Source organism: Panthera uncia, chromosome A2, assembly GCF_023721935.1.
Source record: "Panthera uncia isolate 11264 chromosome A2, Puncia_PCG_1.0, whole genome shotgun sequence".
NCBI lineage: Eukaryota > Metazoa > Chordata > Mammalia > Carnivora > Felidae > Panthera > Panthera uncia.
In genome coordinates, this window is record NC_064816.1 from 98,087,958 (window position 1) to 98,092,349 (window position 4,392).

Here is a 4,392-nt window from a genome sequence, read left to right on the forward strand (position 1 = left end):
GTTTCCTTGCTATTAATTTTTCTAAAAGTAATGATTGTTTTCTTATCTAAAAAATTTTTTTTAACATTTATTTTCAAGAGAGAGAGACAGAGTGCGAGTGGGGGAGGGGCAGAGAGAGAGAGGGAGACACAGAATCCAAAGGAGGCTCCAGGTTCTGAGCTGTCAGCACAGAGCCTGATGTGGGGCTTGAACCCACAAACCGTGAGATCATTACCTGAGCTGAAGTAGGGCACTTAACCGACTCAGCCACCCAGGTGCCCCAAGATTGTTTTCTTATTAAAATATATGTTCTTGGGGTGCCTGGGTGGCTCAGTTCATTGGGGGTCCGACTTCAGCTCAGGTTATCATCTCACGAATGTGAGTTTGAGCCCCGTGTCAGGCTCTGTGCTGGCAGCTTAGACCCTGGAGCCTGCTTTGGATTCTGTCTCTCCCTCTGTCTCTGTTCCTCCCCCACTTGCACTCTGTCTCTCTCTCTCTCAAAAGTAATAACGATTAAAATATATGTTCTTGGGGCACCTGGGTGGCTCTGTTGGTTAAGCATCTGACTTCAGCTCAGCTCATGATCTCACAGTTCATGATTTCAAGCCCCCTATTGGGTTCTGTGCTGATAGCTCAGAGCCTGGAGCCTACTTCAGATTCTGTGTCTCCCTCTCTCTCTGCCCCTCCGTCACTCTCTCTCTCTCTCAAAAATAAATAAACATTAAAAAATAAAACAAACATTTTACAAAAATATATGTTCTTTGGGTGCTTGGATGGCTTAGTTGGTTAAGGGTCCAACTCCTGAATTCAGCTCAGGTCATGATCTCATGGTCATGGGATCTAGCCCTGTGTTGTTAGCTCCATGCTTGGCTTGGAAACTGCTTAAGATTCTCCCTCTCTGCCCCTCCCCTTGCTTGAGCGTGTGCATGTGCACTCTCTCTCTCAAAAGAATATATGTGTGTGTGTGTGTGTGTGTGTGTGTGTATGTGTGTGTATATATGTTCTTGTATATAATTGTATCCTTGAGATTTTAGAAGTATTTCATACATTTTGAAGCTATACTCACTTTGCGTATTATAATGGATTATATTAAGCAGTGTAATTTTGTCTGTGAAGATCAAGATTGTGGGGTGCCTTGGTGGCTCAATTGGTTAAGTGGCCAACTTTGGCTCAGGTCATGATCTCACGACTCAAGAGTTCAAGCCCTGCATTGGGCTCTCTGCTGTCAGTACAGAGCCCATTTTAGATCATCTGTCCCCCTCTCTCTCTGCCCCTCTCCTGCTCATGCGGACACATTCTGTCTCCTCCCCCCCCCCCAAATAAATGAACATTAAAAAAGGTCAAGATTGCTTAGTTTTATTATATGACTTTTTTGAGAATAATTTTAGGAAAAATATTAAAAATATTATGGAAGAAAATTACTAGACACTGCCTTTAATGAATTTCAAAACAAAACAAAAATATGTATATTAGGAAGCATCTCTTGGTCATTTTATTTCTAAAAATTAAATTCTTATTGCTGCTTTTAAAAAATTACTTTTAAGTCTCATGAGAAGTATTTTTGAATATTTGCTTTTTTTAAAAGCATAAATTACTTCCCCAAATGCTCATAGTGGGGCATTAATAAATATTAGTTAATTTTCAGTAATCTTTTACCCACTTTTCCATTTTGCCATCTGTTGTCCATGTAACAGAACACGGAAAGTAAATTGGTATAAACCTCCTGAAGGATAGTTTGGAAATCTTTAAAAATGCTCATAAACTTTGGCTCAGAAATTTTTGACTAAGAATTTATCCTTAGGTGATAGTCAAGTTTCCACACAAAGATTAATGTACACGGACCTTTATTACATCTTTTTAAGATGCAAGAAGACCATGCAAAATGAAAAAGACAAAAGGTTAAATGTCTAATAACAGAATTGTTAAATAAATTATGGTATATCCATACTGTGAAATACAGTATGCTTTTAAATTCATATTTTCAAAGGGTATGTAATGGCATGAGAAAGTCTCATAGCAGAATGTTACCTGAACAACGCTGGAGGCTGTTTATATGATATGCTCCTGGTAATTATGATGTGCTGTTAGTGGTGCTGTGGGTGTGGCAATATGTTTCAATACATTCAGAAAGAAATGTATAAAGTGTTAAGAGAGATTACTGCTAGCTGGTGGCACAACAGGTAATTAAGAACTTATTCCTTACACTTTGCTCTGTTTTTTCCATTTTTTCACAGTAAATATATATAATTTTGCTATTAGAAATATGTCACCAAAAAAGCTGTATCATTATACATCTCAGCAAAGATAGCAATATATCCCAAAGACCATCACGATGTTTTGTTAGTAACTGGGGAAACACAGCCTGCAAAGTGACTGCTCTGTAACCAAGAGAGTGATCATCCCAGTCAAACACAAGAAGATGAAAGATATTCAGAAGCCTTCGCTGACCTCATGCCAAACTCAAAGGCTTTGTGTCAGCTCTGTTATTCTCAAGTTGAAAAACCTTGGTAGCAGCAAATATTTGGTTCAGATCAATAAAAAAACTGAAGCAGTAAAGTTTAAAATATAATAATGTGAAAAAATAACAAAACCTTTTCAGAAGCACTAAATATCACAAGACTAAATATCAGTACTAAATATCACAAGATATAAATGTTCTTATTTTTGGACTTACTAATTTGAGTTCTGAGGATGAGTCTTAAGGAAACAATCTTAAATATTGAACAAATTTTATGTACAAGTATGTTTAGTGAGTGAAGGGTTATTTTCAATGGAAAATTAGAATATGGGAACTGATTATCTACTTGGAGAATCATTAAGTTGATTATAATATATTCACTTGATGGAGTATTGTGCAGATCTTAAAAATGTGACAATTTTGAAAATGCTTAAGATAGGTTAAATGAAAAAGTAATATATATTAATGAATATACAGAAAAGGTTTAACAACTTTGCATAAGGGAGCCCTGTATACAAAAAAGAATGGAATAAAATATACCAATAGGCTAATAGGACATTTTTTCTTTTCTTTTTCTCTATACTCCATATTTTCTTTTCAGGGTATCCTTTCATAAGGCGAAATAAACTATGGTAAAAAAAAAGATGGTGTCAGAAAAATTTTTGCATGATTTTACAATGGAATAATTCTTCCCCCCCACCCCCCACCCCCCAAAATGGGGCATTTAAAAAATCTTCTGAAATTTTCCAAGCCACCTTGACCATGACTCAATTTTCCTCACGGCTCCACATATATCAGTCCTGAGCCAAGTAAAAATCCATATCCAATCAAGTCTCATTCTCCCAGAAGTCCATTCACAAATTTTATCTCAGAGCTCTGGATGAGCATTTGTCTGAGAATGGTGTGAGGAGAGGTAGAATTAGACACTATTCAACAATGAAAAATTATGTTTGAAAATGAGTTTGGTTGAGAATTTTTTATTTAAATTCTCAGAAAGTTATGGGATAAAATCACCCTAATCCTTGCATGCACATGTCTATATAAAAAATAAGTAGCAAAATAGGAGAGGGTGGCCTAATGAGAACACAGGAATCTGTAAAAAGAATATCCAGTTGCACATTCCTTATAGTGGGAATGTGCAAACCCAAAGGAATTTTAAGAGCTGAGATACAGAATATTCAATTCTTGTTTGTTTATTCTGCTGTGATATAAATCTCATCCATTGGATTTAATCTCTAGTAAAAGTCAATTGCAGACATAGCCTTGAATCAGTGGCTGTTTTGGAGAGTGGAGGAATCAAGATCCTTTCCAGTATGGAGTGATTCAGTGAAGGAAAGGAACAATATATATCTGACACAAAGACTATCTGAACTAATTAAGAGGAAATAATTTGACACTAGTCAAGACTAGGAGGGATGTAAGCCCCCAGGAATTTTAAGAAAAATTGAGAGATATACTCCTTCATGTTTGGTTGGCAAAAGCCAATTTTATTTGTATTGCAAAGGGCAAGGTGATTCCAGTTGGCATAAGATTTATAGTTGTAAAGGGCAGAATTTATTATATAACTCTGGGAACTCAATAATGATCCAACTGAAGTCGAAAAAATCAGAATGGCCAATTTCCCTTGCCTCTGCCAATTTTTCTTTTACTTGTAATAGAAGAGGTTTCTAACATCACAGAGATAAGGGAATTTATTTTCTAAAATTAATTCATTCACCCAACAATATTTTATACTGTCTAATATATGCCAGGCATAGTTTTAGGCACTATGGATACAATGATTAGCATAACATACACAAAGCCCCACCATCTTAGGATTTATATTATTCTAAAGTTAAAACCCTAGAGAAAGAAAAATCAACAACAAAGCCAGTGAAATACAGACAAGTTAATTGCATTTAAGTGCCCATGTAGTCACATCCTTGAAGAAGAGAGTGGTTATTTTGTGGTGACAT